General features: G+C 33.3%; 1 long non-coding RNA gene across 1 annotated transcript; it reads right to left on the bottom strand.

Moving 5' to 3' along the window:
- Positions 1-10,700: 10,700 nt before the first annotated feature.
- On the bottom strand, positions 10,701-13,303 carry LOC128291481 (uncharacterized). Its single transcript, XR_008281273.1, has 4 exons — positions 13,240-13,303; positions 12,183-12,245; positions 12,022-12,066; positions 10,701-10,854 (listed from the first exon to the last, which is right to left on the bottom strand). It is a non-coding gene; the product is annotated as an uncharacterized LOC128291481 (long non-coding RNA).
- Between the last annotated feature and the right edge of the window lie 3,297 nt (positions 13,304-16,600).

Below are 16,600 nucleotides of genomic sequence, written 5' to 3'. Positions count from 1 at the left end.
TGGAAGCTTGAAAAACCCTAGCCATGGTTTTTCCTTGCTATATTCGGCCATGGGGTTGAAGATGAGCAAAATTGGCTTTTAATTTTGTATTTTAATTCATTTTACCCCTAAATGACCAAAATGCCCTTACTACTAAACTTTCCAAAAATTCCATCCATGTCCAATTTTTGTCCATAGACTTAGAAATTGGTAAAATTACTCTTTAAGGACCTCTAATTAATAATCTAATTCAATTTTATGCAAAATACTTCTAGAACACAAGTTTTGCAATTTATTCAATTTAGTCCCAAATTTCAAATTAAGCACTTTATGCATAAAATTTCTTCACGAAATTTTCACACAATCATGCAATCATATCATAGACCTTAAAATAATCATAAAATAATTATTTATATCTCGGATTTTGTGGTCACGAAACCACTATTTCGACTAGGCCCAAAATCAGGATATTACAAACGAGGTCTCAATACCTCATTTTCTAAAACCACTTGACCTTAAGGTCTTACCACTTGAACTTAAAAAATCGCTTATATAATATAAATCATCAAATCAAAAACCTTTATAAAATCAGACTTGACTCATAAATATTAAATAATAATATTTACAAACTTACTCGTCAGATTTGGTGGCCCCGAAACCACTGCCGCCAACACCACTAAAAAACGGGCTGTTACATCCTGGTATCGTGATATCTCATTCTTGAAATGGGGGTCCTTAAGAGTCTTGGGTATCGCGAAACTTTATGGTCGGTATCGTGATGCCATTTTTGGTGGCTTGAGCTTCATTATTTCAACATTGTCAAGGGTATCACGACTTTCATGCTTCGATATCGCGATACCCCATTCTCGGATATGTTCTCGTTCCATTTGGGCTACTGTGGGCTCCCTGTGTCATCTACCAACCTCCTTAGATGTCCTAGTTGCCAATTGGTCATCTCAAGTCTCAAAATAGCATAAAATACATCCTAATTACTTATTTGTGCAAAGAACTAAAACTAAGTAAAAGCATGACAAAAATATATAAATTGCTCGGAAACAAGCTCTTTAAGAATACTAGGGAGCCAAATTTGACATATCAAATTACGACAGATCAAAATCCTCCACACTTAAGTCTTTGCTTGTCCTCAAAAAGCACACAACACATGCAAAGGATGAACCTTGGCATAAATCTAACAAAAAGACAACATGGTGGCGAAATATTAAACTTGTGTAAGGACTATGTCACATTCAACCTAAGACTGATATTTAGCAAACTCCTTTATTCTTAAAGCAAATAAAATTAATTCAAAAAATTAAAAGGCTAACAAATATATAGGCAATCTAAATGAATGTATGTACAATTGTGTTATCCACCAAAATAGACTATGTAGAAACATTATAAACACTTAAAGTGAATAGAAGGTGCTCATCCGAATCAACGCAAACAAGTCAATAGATTGTGTGAATGAAATATTTAGGTCACAAAGGTCATCTAGGCTTGTAATGTTCTGAGGCTTAAGACGATTTGGAGTTCAAACAAAAAGGTAGCTCAAAATGGTTTTAAGCACTAGAAACAGTAAAACACACAACATTGTTCCCCATTTGTCCCCAATTAATCATAAAGCTCACCTTCTTATTTCTCATTCTCTCACCTTCTCCATCTCTCCAAAATTTTATAAGATACTAAATGGTATTGGCACATACAATAAGTGAGCAAGTATTACACATTATGAACTAAAAGATTTTTGTTTAAACTTGAATTTGATTTTTCATTTAAGCTTTTTTTTTTCTTTTTTTTTCTGCGTCTTTTCACTCATAATGTTTTTAACTCTCACCTTGCTTTTATTTCACTCATACATATTTTTCTTTTTTGCACCATTTTTACTTAGCAAGGAACTATATGTACCATATCATATAATCTCTTCTTTTTCTCTCAAGCACACATGAAGCCACCATAATGTCTCTACCTAACCCTCAATGTCCATGGCTCGATATTAATTACATAATGCCTTTTTTTAGTGCTAGGGCAGAGAAAGTTTGAGTTTTCAACTCGTTTAGGCCTAAGGCTTCGAACATGAGGCTCATCAAGAAAGGATTACTCAAGGATCAAATTATGAGAACTAATGGTCAAAAATCGATAAGTACATTTCATTTCAATAATTAGATCATGTATGTCCATTATGTCAATCCCTTTCATTGAATCGATTTCTTTCGGATTTCATCGTAATCTCTACCATCGAATTGAACATATGAATACTTATATGGTTGTCGTTTGAAGGACCAGAACTAGATGAATTAGATCCAAATCGATCATGAGGAATGCAAATCAAACCCATGGTGAAAGTTGTGTATCTTTTTCAAGTGAATCAGTGGTGATCGTGTATAGGGTTAGGGCCATACGGTCTCTCACACGGTTATGTGTACTTATAGATTTTAGTGACTTCATGAACTACACGGCCTGCCACACTTTCGTGTCTCTCATGTAGGGTAATTTATCATTTTACACAAGGCATTAGGCTATCACACGGTCTGACCACACGATCGTGTGACTCTTGCATTACAGTTTTGCCCAAAAAATTATGATATATTTAGTTTAGTCCTTATATATCCCCTAAATTATTTTTAGAGTTTTTATTCACTCAATTAAGTCTCTGATGTTGTGTTTATTCTAGAATCAATGATTGAATGACTAAATTGCTATTGTTATTGTAACACCCTAGATTTTGGGGTTAGAAGTTTTGAGTTTTGTGGTTAGGGTCAGTGAGAAGGTTGTGCTATTGTGTTTAGCTGCACATTTAAGTGTATGAATAGACTTGTTGGTTTGATTGTTAAATAAGTGTTAGTACACCTCAAGGTTCTGGGTTCGAGTCTTTGTATGCGCATTTCGGGAAACATTTTTATATAATTTTATTTTGTTAAATAGTAGTTGTTTAAGTTATATATATAACCATTTGTTTATATTATTTTTAATTTTATTTTATTATTTTCTGAACTTGCTGGACGTGCTTTTTCTTTTTGGGGGTTTTTGTTTTTTTTTTCTTTTTGAAAAGGATTTTGTTGGCGGGTTTCGAAGAATTTCGCTCTTTCTTCGTCGAATCAGGTGTGGGTTCTGAACTTTTCTTTTTAGTTTTGAATACTAAATTTATTCTGGGTAATTCGACATAATGAGTGTGTTATGTGCCATATAATTCAGTACTGGATCGTTTTGAAATTCGGCACCTCTTTTTTGTGATTTGGTAGTGAGCAATTGAGGTTTGTATTGGCTTTATATGGCATAGAATTGGCTTAATATGGTGTGATTCAAAAATACTTGATTAGGGGTCATTTTACTTATCAGAAAATGAGACTTCCAGTCAATTTTTGGAGTGGTTTCGTGACCACACGGGTGGCCACACGATCATATGTGGGGATTTAGGGTTTTCAGGTGGATTTGTGAATTTTTTTCAATTTTCACATGGCCATGTCTGCTGGGTACACGAGCGTGTGTGATTAAGAATTAGGGATTTGGTGATTTGGTGCCACACAGGCTAGCCACAGGCCGTGTGGCTAATTTGGGAATTTAGGGATCCTATACGAGTGTGTGTTTTGGACACTCGGTCGTGTCTGCCTTGTACTCTATTTTAGCATATTTTGGGCAGTGAGTTACACGGCCTGTTAACACGGCCATGTCCCTGTTTCACATGGGCGTGTGTCTCTGCCACATGGCTGTGTGCCTTCCTCTACACGGACGTTTTGACCCCCACACCGCATAGCTTTTCCCACACGGCCGTGTGATTCTAAGTCACTTGTTTGGTTCTGTATATATTTTTGAACTGATAATTTGTTTGTGTGTTTCGGCCATGGCTGAACTTTAATGAGTGTGGCTAAGAGTTCTGATCTGGGCTTCGGCTTATGTGTTACTTGTGACTGAGGTGTGAAATGTTCGATTCTGAGTCTGGTCTGTTGGGTGTGTGTACATATCTATTTCTGGCTAATTGACTGTTGACATGTTCATTTTTTCTGTGGGTTTGAATGTATACATGCACTTGCATAAAGTATTTTAGGTTGGTTGTGAAGAGAAGGAAGCCTGTCTCTGTTCTAATCTGGCTGTTTAACTGCAAGCTTATTCGTATAGCAGTTTACTGTACTGTACCACACGTATGTCAGCTTTGCTGCGTACCACTATTTGATCTGACAGTTTAAATTGCAGCATGCCTATACAGCGGATTACCGTATTGCACTGTACTTCATATACACCAGCCCTGTTGCGTATTAATATCTAAGTGGTCTAGTCCATGCCTTTCGAGGTCCTATGTGGTGTGTTTGGTTGGATGAGCTTAAACAGCTCTTTTGGGGTGTGATCGGGGGACGAAGAGGTGTTTTGGCTAGATAGGTGGGTTTTTAGTACTTGACTGCATTCATGTGCATCTGTTTGGGTGTAAGATTATCTAATCGTATTTTGTTTGTCTAAACAACTCTTATTGTAATGACCTGATAGTCAGGTAATCGAAAAAGTGTATTTTCAGGTCTCCATTTTCGATAAACGGATCCATAAATATTTATTAAAAATATTTACGAAGTTTATTGTGTGGTTATTAGGTTTTGATTAGGTGAATTAGTTTAAATTAAGGTTAATTAGGTATAAGGATTAAATTGAATAAAGTGTGAATTCTTAAAAATAGAGTAGAGAAAAGTCAAGGGACTAAATAAATAAATAAACCAAATAGTGACAATTTTAACGTAAAAGTAATATACATGTGTAATAAATACATACATACATTTGTAATATATATACTTACTTAATATTTAAGAAAATATTATTATATTATATTATATTATATTATATTATATTATATTATATTATATTATATTATATTATTATTATATTATATTACTATTATAATTAAGTAAATAAACAAAAGAATAAAAGAAATAAAAGAATAGAAAATGAACAGAGGGTAGAACGAAACAGGAGAGAAAGAAAAATAAAGAAAAAGGAGAAATTAGGATTTAAAGTTTAGAGTTTAATTGGTAAGTCAATTTAGCCTTTTTCTTGTAATTTTTGAGTTTTTGGAATCCTAGTGATAAATACTACTTGATTTATGTTGAAATTTTGAAAGTTAATGAATTTTTAGATGTTGTTTATGTTGAATAAATTGAAGAATTAGGGGTTAAATTGATAGAAATTCAAGTTAGAATTGAGAAAATGATTTAATTGTGAAATAAATCATAAGTTTTGAGTAATAGGGATTAAATTGAGAGAATTCTAAAATTAGGGATTTATGGTGAAAGTAGAGAGTTAAATTTAGTTTTAAGTGGTAGTTGAATGAAAATAAAGAATGAAACTGTGAAGAAAATAATGTTAGATTTGATTAAGGATTAAATTGGAATTTAGGCAAAAGTTGTGTATAAATTGAAATATTCAATGTGAAATTATGTTATATTAATAAATTTTAATTGTTTCGATTTCCATAGCTAATGTTTTGCCAGAGACCTCGGTTAAGAAAGGAAAAGAGAAAGTCGACGAAGAGTGATTCGAAAATTACGGTTTGTATTTCTATAATCCGAAGCTAATTATTAATTGTTATATTTATCATTTAATATATGGTAAGTGGAATTAATGTGAGTATTGATATTAAATTGAATTGAATTGAATTATGAGTATATGTGATTATTTCATATGTGTATTTGATTGGAAATTGAAAGTTATTTGAAAATCGTATTAACTGTATCGGGCTGAGTCGGATATAGTTGGCATGTCATAGGATTGGAAGTGTTTAGGGATACTTCGACTACAAGTCGATAAGACACTGGGTGTCACATTATTACTTCGGATAAATTCAATGAGGTACTGGGTACCAACTTACTTCAGCAAGGCCGATGAGACACTGGATGTCAATCTATTACTTTAAATTATTCAATGAGGCACTGGATGCCATATTGGTGTGTTTTGGTTGGATCCGTGTATCGACCAAAGCCCGAGTCGTGTTAATAGGGGTAAATGAATGAATTGATAATAAGTTTGATATTGAATGACATTGTATGTGAAATGAAATGGATAATGAATTGAATTGTACAAGTGAGAACATGAATCATGGAATTCATGAAATGGAAATTGTTATTGAAATATGAATGTGAGAGTCATAGTTGAGAAAAACTATTGAGATAGTTATTGATGAGAATTGAATGTGCGATAATGATTTATATATGAATTGAATAATTTGGTGGATTTGAAAGTTGTATGAATTAATTGTACATGTTTAATTATTTTGTTTTAGAAGTATTCGGATTATAGAAATACCACTGAGTTTATACTCAACGTACGGTTTGTTTCTGTGCTCAGGTTAGGTTAAAGCCAAATTATTGAATCAGCATCAAAAGTTGATCCCGAACTCAAAGTGGTGAAGTATGTTTCTTTTTGGTAATGGCATGTACCTAGGATGATGTGTTTGTCATTTTGGGAAATGTTTGTAAATGATGTTGTAATATGATAATGGTTGGTTATATATGATATGTTATGGTTATCAAATGATAAGTTTTAGTAGAAAATTAGTATGAAATTAGAGCTGGTTTGAATGGTGTTCAATTGGATTGATTTGAATAATATATGTGAAGTACCTATGACAGTACATTGGTTAAGTCATTAGATTAATGATTTTGATAAATTTTAGATGTATTTAAATGTGTTTTGGATTGGTTGAACATTTGGTTATTGAGTTGCTTTTTATTTAAGTTTGCAGGGTTGATAAACTTGATAAAAAAGGCTCATTTTAAGTCTACACGACCTGGGACATGAGCGTGTGACCAGATCATGTGAGACACACAGCTTATGGGCGTGTGATTCGGCCGTGTGTTCCCTGCATCCTAAAAATTTAAAGCAGAATGCTCAGGTATTACCACACGGGCAAAGACACGGGCATGTGTCTCACCCGTGTGAAGTACACGGCCTAGTACACGGGTATGTGGCTTGGTCGTGTGAGGTAAGTCAGAGAGTTACACAGGTTAGGACACGGTCTAAAGCACGGGCATGTCATAGGGTCACACGGGCGTGTCCCTTTACCACACGGACGTGTATGCCATGCGCCTAGGAAAAAATTTAAAATTTTGTAAAAAATTTTCTAAGTTTCCAATTAAGTCCCAATTTGTTTCTAACACATGTTTTGGACTTTGAAGGTTCATAAAGGGACTATATAATTATATTATGATGTTTATATGTAAATAATTACGAAGTTCGTATTTGATCTGTAATGCCTGGTAATGCTCTTTAACCCTGTTCTGGCGACAAATAAGGGTTTGGGGGTGTTACACTTATCTTAAGTTTTTTGTGTGTACTTGGTGTGCTCTGAATGATTGTGTGTTGAGGCGTTGGTTCCGTGTTGATATCTGTTATGCATGTATCTGTAAATATATTCTGCTACTGAATTGCCATCTAGAGTTCTCTTCTGTAAATATGTTGATAATCGTTTTAAACTCACACTGAGCTCATGTAGCTCACCCTTTTAGTGTTTCCCTTTTTAGGTACCCTTCTGAATTCTGACGCTAGACTCGGCACGCGGAGGTCTCAGGCAGTCATGGTTAAAAATAAAATGACAGTTCTTCTTTTCAGTTTTCGTTACGATATACTATTTGAAATTGTAAGGTTTTATAGAATCTGTGGTACAAGTTCCATTTGGGATTTTTGTTCGTAAATTTTATTTTGATCATATGTTAAACCTAACGACAATTTTTCTGACTGTATTCTAAAGATTTAATATTTTGGTTCGTTGTGAAAATTTATTTTGTAAAAATTTCCATCGTTCACTTCGATGATCAATGTGATCTTCGATATTTGGCCTAAACTTCTAGGTTGGGTTTTGGGGTGTCACAGTTATATCATATGATATGTGAATGTTACATGCCTACTGTCATTGTGATACCGATAAACTGTGAATGTTAATATTGTTATTTCCCTACTGAGTACATGTTAGGCATGTTTACTGCCACTGTTGAATTGAATACATGTTAAGCATGTCTACTGATTTTGCACTATTCTGTTACAAGCATGTCATATTGCACTACATGAGGTGGGATGATATGTATGGATGAAGAGTGGTAGTTTAATAATCTGCAAACAAGTGGTGGCTCATTCAAAAACCAAGTGGCAATTTATCTGTAAATGTTTTTATCTAAAAATACTGGTGGTTTACTCACAATTTTTACAACAAAGTAACAATTTATTTGCAAATCAATGATAGTTTATCCATAACCCGATGTGTATAGATGGATGAGTTCTGGGGAACTCATAGTGTGTTGTGTAACGGAGTTGGGTAGGACTTTTTCTAATAAACTAAATTTGCATTGCCATTCATAAGCATGTACATACAAAATTGTGAATTTTGAAATTTTATGGTGACGTATTAATCTGGAAAATCGATACAGTGATTTGCTATACGATTGCGATTATTCTAAGAATTCTTATTTCGTATGCTTTGTCTACTATTTTACATCGATTTTTCTTGTGATTGGACTCACATTGAGCTTCTTAAAGCTCACCCCCTTGATTTCCATCTTTACAAATCGGGGCGAAGCTAGAAAATTTTTTTAGGGGGGCCGACATTAAATTGTAATTTTTACAATAGTAAAAATACAATTTTTGAAGGATTAAATCAAAATTTTATCATTTTTAGGGGCAAACTGCAATTTTACCTTTACTAATTTAAAATTTTAAAATTTTTAAAGGACTAAAATGAAAAAAATTTCATTTTAGGGGGTCAGGGCCCTTGCTAGTCCCTAGATTCGTCCCTATTTATAGATAACCCACAAGTTAAGATATAGACACGACATTCAAAGGGTTAGACTCGAATAGTTTATTTTTATAAAAGTATTTTAGACATATTATTTATTAATCTTGTTATTCGGAAACTGTATTGTTTGAATTGTTGCATGGGACTTAAGTTTTGGGTTTATTTGGCATGCATGAGATTTAATTTGATTTTAGGATATTGAAACATGGATTTTGAATTAATTATGCATAAAATTCTAGTTTTCTTCATTAAAACTATTTTGAATATCATTTTTCCGCCAAGATATCATGTAAATGAGATTTTGAAATATAAATAAATTGAAAATCAACTTTTGCTAAGTAAACTTTAAAATCCATCGTTTTTGAAAAAAATTATCTTTTAGTGAAAAGACGATAATACACTAATTTTTTCATCAAAAATAAGCAAATGTTTTAAACAATTGTTTTACAAAAAAAATCGATAATTCTACTAGACCATTTCGGTGGCCAATGTAATCTTCCAAATTTGGTCACAACTTTTAGGCAAGTTTCTTTTTTTTTTTTTTTGAGGGGGTTATGCTATAAAATTAAAGTAGTCTTACACACTTTCATAAGTTGTTGTACGATTAATTTTTAATGATCAAACTATCATATTTTATGTTGCATTTATGTAGATTATACACATCAAGTTTAGTATAAATTAAAATTTTTAAATATTTATTTTATTTAAAAAATAATTGTTCAATACATATTAATATAGTATTTTAAATAAAAATGATAGAGATAACCGATCAATTAAAATATTTACGTGAACAATAAATACAATTAAATTAATAAATTCAAACGGTTGAATTGCTAAAATAATAATCTTACAAAATTTTACATTGGTGGTGGATTCCTCCCCATATATATATATTCATTCAATTTCTAATAAAAGTGGCTAACAATTCCTCTCAGAAATTGAAAGGTAATAGTTGAACCAAAATTACATACTTTCATGAAATTAAGATTGCACAGATTTTGTAAATTACAAAATTTAAAAATAATTAACTCACTTAATTCTTTATTATTGATTAACAATAAATGAAGACTGAAGTATAATTGAATCTAGAGAGTTAACAAATAATAACTAAAATTGTATAAATACTCAAAATATATATTCCTGTAATTTCTTTACAATATATTACAATCTACTAAAGAAAAAAAACTGCCTGCATTCAATGTACTTCAAAACCAAATTTAATTCTCCTTTCTTCTATTACGAAGAATATATAACACAAACGAAAAAAAAAAAAGAGTTCACCATCGAACGAGAGAGTAAACCAATATATATATATATATATATATATATATATATATATATATATATATATATATATGAGACTTGAATTTCAATTGTGTTTTCTCTGTAACCTATACTCAATTTTAAATATTAAAAAATTTATTCATTGATCCAAATCTTCTAATTTTAATCTTTAGTCGTGGTTTTCATAATAAAATCTTAACCAAAACCTTGCCTTGAATTTATTTTTCCGTTAAAAAATAACTCTTTCATGCATCATCAACGCCTAAACAAAAATTTGAGATTACCATATAAATCAATGATGACAACCAAAAGCATTCTTTAACACATTAATTCTGATATTTCAATCATAAAAATTAGAAGAAAAAAACCAAAATCCTTATTAAGAAGTTAATAATTTACCTTAATCATAAAACTTCAATTTATAAATAATCAATACTCAAACATATTAACATGAATCTCAAATATCAACATATATATAATCAAAATAATATTAACATGAATCTTAAATATCAACATATATATAATCAAAATATCAAACCTATGAAATTTCATGAACCAGTCATTCAAAATAGAAATTTTGTAACACCCTAGACTTGGCCTAGATGTCCAACCCAAGCTTAGAGAGTCACATGCAAAAATCAAGTATCACGCAAGACACCATAATACCAAACCGTAGTTTACGTAAAGTTCAACCCAAATATTAGATAAGTATATAATCTGTTACAAGCATCCTACTATAGTTTAACCATGCTCCTACTGAAATAGTTTATAGAAAGTTAATAGTTTGACCGAGCTCCCGCGGTACCAACCCGTTCAAGTTTGCGAACCACCTGAAATCCAAGTAATAACAGAATGAGTTATGAACTCAGTGCGTAAAATAAAATATTCTATTAACAATCATTACAGCATAGTCCCAAATTCAGAGATTCAATCCATTATAGGAGTAAATTAAGTTCAGACTCAGAGCAGACCAATTACATGTGTATGTATATGCAATTTCAGTTCATATACGATACCAATTAGATTTAGATGAATATTCTTATTCCCACTGATACACACCGTTTTCGTCCATCCCAACACACCATTAAGGACATTCAATGCCCAACCAACCCTACATACCTCAAAGTGTTCGTTGACACTTTTACAGAAACGCAGCTTAGCTACTAATTCAGTATGCGACAAGTGCTAGAATCAGATGTATACACCAGGTGGCATAGCCACGAATTTAGAACATATGTCTTCTTCCTTCCCAATATCCCAACCCATGCCAATGCAAAACACAAGTACCAGTATCATGTATTCCTTCATTTCAATTCATTTCACAATCAATAAGATAGCTCAGTAACAGAATAAGCATTATAATGTACTTATAACTAAGTTATTCATAGGTCAATCTCAGAGTATTATATAGTTCTAATATCATCAAATCCTATCATTCACACATCAAATAAGCCAGTATCAGTGTTAGGTAACATTTTCGCCCTTGAAAACAGGCTTCCAGCCCCATCACACACCACACGGCCTGGTTATACGCCCGTGTGTCTTACTTGTGTGGTTCCAAAGTATAAACAGTGAGTTACAGGCCTGGACACACACTCGTGTCCTTGTGCTTGTGCCTTACACGGCCTGGGTACACACCTGTGTCCTTGCCCGTATGGCTTTTATACCCCAAACAATGAGTTACACAGCCTGGGCACACGCCTGTGTCCCTAGCTGTGTGGTCTCGTTCCATAAAACGTGAGTTACACGGCCCAGACACCCGTCCGTGTCCGTTGCCCGTGTGAACCTAGCACTATCATGACCACACACAGCCTAGGCACACACCCGTGTGGCCCCAAATCAACAAATAGTGAGTTACACGGTCGATCACATGGCCTGCTACACGCCCGTGTGGCTCACACGGCCTAGTCATACATTCGTGTGCCTGGCCGTGTGGCGTCGACAACCACCATTTCTGGTGATCTGAAACATGCGAAATTAAAATTTCTGGTACGCACCTGATTTCATTTTGACGAAGAAACAACATGGAGACTACCTTGAACCTAATCAATTATTCAACAACCAATTACACCATCAATTCCAATATTTCAAAAATCAACCTACAGCTAAAATTATGTCGAAAGATTGTACACAATCCCAATTCAATTCGCACACTCACCTCACACGAAACAGGAGAAATCAGACTAACACAGTGAATTAACGTCTCTTGCAATATCCTTACCTAAACCAAATAAGCAATCGTGGGTTTAACAGAACTTCAAGTAAACTAGCAAAATCCCATTTCGATAGAAAAGTGTTAACACAACGAAAATTACAAAATGAAAAGAACTTACAACGAAACTTACACAATATCGACCTCACTAGCAACGAAAACTTCCCAATTCACACAAGAATCAATTGTAGTAAAAAGAAAAATAAAAGAAAAGAAAGAATGGAAAACAAAGAACTAGAAAGTTAGAAAAAGAAAAAAGGACAATTGAATTTATTAGAATGTTTTTAAGTTAACCACCGTCCCCCTTCTGGTATTTTTTTAAAAAAAATAGTTTCTAACACATACGATGGGGTTCGAACTTGAAACCAGATAGAATATAGACAGATGTTTAACTTGTGAATCAACAGGCTCATTCTTGTCACAGTTTCACACGGAATTGAACTTAATCGGACAACGCGTGTTTAATGTAGCACCCCAAACCCGGCCCAGACGTTATGGTCGGACCCGACATGCCACATCGAAGCATTCAAAACATTTTATATTGTTGATCCAGAAAAAGTTACTTAGTGTTTTAAAAGATGATTATAGGTTAAAGTGGATGGAAGCTGTGCACCAGGTAAGAAACCGAAAAAGAGGAGGTGAGTCCATCGGACTGCTTAAGTACCAAGCTCCCTTCAGATCCAATCCTAGACATGCACACCGCCATTGCCACACCTTAACGTCATGTATATTTCTAGGAAACCGATTTGATTAAGTCTTTTTTTAGGAAAAGTGATTAATTTTGGAAAATACTTTCATTGCGAAAGCTTTGCTTGTCATCGTGGTATTTTGAAATCAATTGTTGTTTTTGAAAACGCGCCCTAAAGCTTTCCAACTTCAACAGTTAAAATAAGTAATACTTATCTTAGTAACACATATTAACACCATCAAAAATAATTAAACGGCCTTATTACATTTAAAAACCCAAAACTTCAAACGTAAAAAAAAAGGATGTCCAGTTCACCAGAAGAAAATCAAACTTTCAGAACGGGTGGCCACTCCGAATTCCCTCACAGCTCTAAGCCCACTATGGTTAGGGATTACTGCGTGGATGAAAATAAAAGGGGTGAGTTTGGGGAAACTCGGTGTAAGGAAAACCCATTCAAAGTCCAAGTCAGCTCAAGCTATTGGGCCTAAGCCCATTCAGTAATGATGGTCTGGACTAGAGCCCTTTTCAGATTACAATAAACGGGCCTTAGCCCTTATTCAGATAATGATGGCCCATAGGCCCATTTCAAAATACATGCAACATCAATAACATATGCAAGCCCATTTGAGGAGACTACTCAACCCACCAACCACTACACTCCACCCGTACCAGCCCTACACTCCATGTGGGGAATAGCTCAACCCACCCAAATTTAACACTCCATTTGCGACCTTTGCTCTCAGCTTATCATAAATTGAGGCAAAGCCTCCAAGACGTGGACAAGCCACTTTCGTACTTCCTCCGTCAATATCCCAATCCCATGCATCGATAATAACAACATGGCATGCAAGAAATAACAACAATCAAACATGCATTTAGGTCAATTTAACCCTAGGGGTATTTCGGTAATTTATCTACTAGGGGTAAAACTGTAAATTTTCCACTTTTAAAGGTATTTCAGTAATTATCTATTTTAGGGTTTTTCATGCATATTCCTACTTTTCACGTACTAACAGAATCACGTACCGAGTGTTCTTACCAAATTGGGCCCGTTGGCCCATCATTCCAATTTTGGCCCATTAAGCCCAAAAATATCGAGGGCACAGAAATCATGCACTTTGCAGTCCAAATTTTGCAGTTTACCAAAAACATTAATTGATTTACCTCACGGGCATTCGCACACTCGCAAATCTACAAAATACCGATTTTCAGCATTTCGGCTTTTCGACTTTTGCCGATCCAGACTAAGAAAGAGGGTGTTAGTTACACACCTGTTTGCCACGATATCTTGTGAAATCCACACACGAACCGCCTACAATTGGATTACTAACACGTTAATCTAACTATTCAAATACAAACTACGTATTAACCCCTTACAATATTCGGCCAACCACACCTACAGATCATAGTAAGCTTATAAGAAAACAATAAGCAACTCATTAACAAATTTTTGTCAATGTTTACCACATAATCATAATTTCACTGCAAGCTGTCTTCCTGAGCAACAGTCACTAAATCATTTATAACTGGAGCTACGAAACTCCAAGTCAAGTTTCGTTAATTTTCCTTGAAAATAGACTCATATATCTTCTATCCATAAAATTTTCAGAATTTTTTGTTTAGCCAATCAATACCAGATTTTTCTCAAAGTTTCCCATGTTTCACTGTTTGACTAATCTGACCACTCTTCATTACGAATAAAATTTCTCATTGTACAGCATTCAAAATATGTTCTTGTTTATTCCATTTGAAACTAGACTCATTAAGCTTTAATTACATAATTTATGCAGCTTCTAACTCATCTCCCACAATTTATGGTGATTTTCCAAAGTCACGTTACTGCTGCTGTCCCAAGCAGATTTATTACCAAATCACTCTTTCACACCTAACTTGCATGCTTGTTATTTAAACATGTATATCACCAATCAATCATCACATATCTATGATTTTACTTAAGTATAATCTCCATTTCATCATTTTAAAGCACAACATGTTAGCTGATTTTTCCCTTTAACATCTAAGGCACATGCATGCTCATTTGTTTGGCTCAACTTCACCTATCTTCCATTTTTCATCAAAAGAACATGAAACAACAACCATTTCCTTCATTTTAATTCATGACTAAATGCTCACAACATAACTAAAAACCAAAATATGCTTCAAGAGTTAAGGTAGAATCAAGAAGAACTCATGAACATTAAGATAGAAGCAAACTACCATGAACTTACCTTCAATTTTCTTCCCCAAGTGACCGAACATTCAAGAGCTTTCTCCTCTCCTTTCTCTTCTCTAACTTTAGGCTATGATGAACAAAGATGGACAAAACTTTGTTCTTTTCACCCCTTTTTCTTTTAATAAAATTTCATATTTCATCCATATAATTCTTTAATACAAAAGACATGAAATGCCCATCATGGAACATTTACCTAACCCATTATCATGGAACATTTACCTAACCCATTATCATGGAATATTTACCTAATCCATTATCATGGAACATTTACCTAACCCATTATCAATTTGTACCATGAATTATGGATATCAAGTGCTCATATTGTCTACAACAACATGATGGCTGGCCACTTCATGTAAAATGGGAGGTTTGTCATGCAAATCCTCCTATTTTGCACTCCTATTTATTTGGCCACTTCAATTTAGCCTATATCATTTTCAAACATTTTCATATAGGTTCTATTTTATAATTTCACCCCCTTTTTCTTATGGAACAAAAATTAACTAAAATTGTCGGGTTCTATCTTAAGCTTGGGCCTTCTAGAGGCCCACTAACATAATTAAAGCTATGCCAACATTCACAGAATTCCTGAAAATTGGGGCGTTACATTTAAGGTTGATTGCAAAACAACAAAACTTTTAATGATGAGACATGAACTCCAAACCTTAAACATAGAAGCAGAGCACATAACCACAGATACAAAATCTAATTACCACAAATTTTCACAATTAATTTCTTAAAACTTCGGGGTGTTGCAAATTTAATCAATTCCCAATGATTCGACATGATGAGGCTCGAATGCCACTTGTTGAAATCGTAAAAAAAAATTTGATATAAACTTAAATCATTAAGAATAAATCAAGAACAAAACTAGATAGCATACCTGAATTCATCGATTTCTTGAAATCTATGGATTTTGGGGTTTTGATTTTCCAAATTAGCATACAACTAATCTAGAGAAGTTGGCTCTCTCTTTTCTAAAGATGAGATATTAGAAAAGTTATCTTGTTATGTAATTTGGGAACCATATAACCCAAATATATATAACTTTGGCACATTAGGCTTAATTTCTAATCAGCCCATCATCAATTAGAAATTAGTTACTAGAATATCTACACATATTCGACCCATACTTTATTTAATAATTAAAGCACAATAAACTTTAGCCAGATTAGATCACTTTTAATTTAAGCTAACCTATTATGATAGAAAATAATAACATGTAATCATCCTTATTATATATATGATTTCCATATTTTTCAACAAGGTGATGTTTTCTAAATTGAAAAATTAAGTGTTAAAAACATTTAATGTTGAATTTAAATTATAAAATATGTTCGGTAATCTACTTAAAACTAAGTATCAAATATAATTAGACTATGTGATAAATGTAAAATTTAAATTATGAATTTTAAAAAAAATTATCCTTACTTTTTATCATTT

Source organism: Gossypium arboreum, chromosome 4 (genome assembly GCF_025698485.1).
Source record: "Gossypium arboreum isolate Shixiya-1 chromosome 4, ASM2569848v2, whole genome shotgun sequence".
NCBI classification, from domain to species: domain Eukaryota; kingdom Viridiplantae; phylum Streptophyta; class Magnoliopsida; order Malvales; family Malvaceae; genus Gossypium; species Gossypium arboreum.
This window is presented reverse-complemented; position numbering and strand designations above follow the sequence as displayed.